At 46.4% G+C, this 1,670-nt stretch overlaps 1 pseudogene; it reads left to right on the top strand.

Moving 5' to 3' along the window:
• Nucleotides 1–844: 844 nt before the first annotated feature.
• Nucleotides 845–1,662, top strand: LOC124234631 (olfactory receptor 5-like; annotated as a pseudogene).
• The last annotated feature ends 8 nt before the right edge of the window (nt 1,663–1,670 follow it).

Genomic DNA, 1,670 nt, shown 5'->3' with positions numbered 1-1,670 from the left:
AGAACAAGGTGGTTTTTTGGCAGGTTACTCACTCACAGTAGGGGCTCAATGAATCATAAAAGTTTTCATGATTAGATTGAGTGCCCCAGTTTACCTCAATAATTTCTTCTGCGGGCCTTAACTTTCTCAGATACAACAGTGTGGAAATAACATAAGTATACATATACGTGTATATGATCACAGAGATTGAATACAATAAATGACATTTCCAAACCTCTGCTGAAATGTGTGTCAATTTTTGTGGGAATCCCTCTGTGATTCAGAGAGGAAACTGCCCCTTTGTCTTTCTTGAGTATTGTACTTGGTGAACCACAGCATAATATAATTCTAGAAAATAAAATTACGTAAGAGCAGAGGAACACGTTTACAGGAGAGAGACGACAGTCTGGCTCTATTCCAGATTTACAGAACACTCATAAATTCCTGTGTAGAGCATAAAGGAATGGAAAAATTTATTTAAAAAGAAAATTTTCTTCAGAACTCAAACAACAGCTCTAATTTCTTATTTGGTACAGCAGTTTGCCGTCCTTTGCTTCGCTTATATTATTATAACAACCTCATGGGAGGCAAATGTTAGCCTCCCAATTTTCAGGTGGTGGAGTTGTTTGTACGAAGACGTAGCTTTACTAAGAACAACCGGAGTAACCAAGACATTCGCTCTCATGTTCAGAGTTTATCTCATGAATCTACATCGTCTGTCTATTTAACACTCAATTTCCGACAGAAGCAGGGCTAGAAAATTCACTAGAGTCTCCAGGCACTGTAACATCCTACTGATAGTTTTTTTACTACTGTGTCCCTCCAGGAACCAGAATGTGAACAAACTTTATTTGTCTCTCTGCAGATGGAGAGGTCCCTGGAGTTGGCCAACATGTCAAGAGTCCAGCAATTTGTCTTGCTGGGTTTGTCCACAAGGCCAGACATAAGGGATGTCCTGTTTGCCATCTTCCTGACCTCTACCTGCTCATCCTCCTGGAGAACACACTCATCATCTATCTCATCTGCAGTCACAGTGAGCTCCACAAGCCCATGTACTTCTTCCTGGGCAACCTGAGCTACCTGGAGATGTGCTACGTGTCAGTGACCATGCCCAGCCTGCTGGTGGGGCTGTGGACTGGGCCCTACAATATCTCCTTCACAGCCTGCATGACCCAACTCTTCTTCTTCGTCTCCCTTATCTGTACGCAGTGCACCCTCCTGGCCTCCATGGCCTATGACCGCTATGTGGCCATCTGCCGCCCACTCCACTATCTGCTGCTCATGAGGCCCCAGGTCTGCCTGAGTTTAGCTTCGTCCTCATGGCTTGGTGGGCTGATGGTCTCAGCAGTCAAGACAACATGCGTTGCCACCTTGTCCTATTGTGGCCCCAATGTCCTCAACCAATTTTTCTGTGATGTCTCCCCTCTGCTCAACCTGTCTTGCACCCACGTGGCCCTGACAGAGCTGGTGGACTTCATCTCTGCCATTGTCATCTTCTGTGGAACACTGCTGGTAGCTCTGGCCTCCTACTCAGCCATTGGGGTGGCTGTGCTCTGCATGCCTTCAGCTGCTGCCCGACGTAAGGCCTTCTCCACCTGTGCCTCCCACCTGGTTGTGGTGGGCATCTTCTACTCAGCAGCCCTCTTCATCTACTGTCGCCCCAGCCGTATCAAATCCATGGACCTAAACAA

The sequence above is a fragment of the Equus quagga genome, unplaced genomic scaffold (genome assembly GCF_021613505.1).
Source record: "Equus quagga isolate Etosha38 unplaced genomic scaffold, UCLA_HA_Equagga_1.0 97761_RagTag, whole genome shotgun sequence".
Classification (NCBI taxonomy): Eukaryota; Metazoa; Chordata; class Mammalia; order Perissodactyla; family Equidae; genus Equus; species Equus quagga.
Note: the sequence above shows the minus strand (reverse complement) of the source record. Positions and strands in the feature narration are given on the sequence as shown.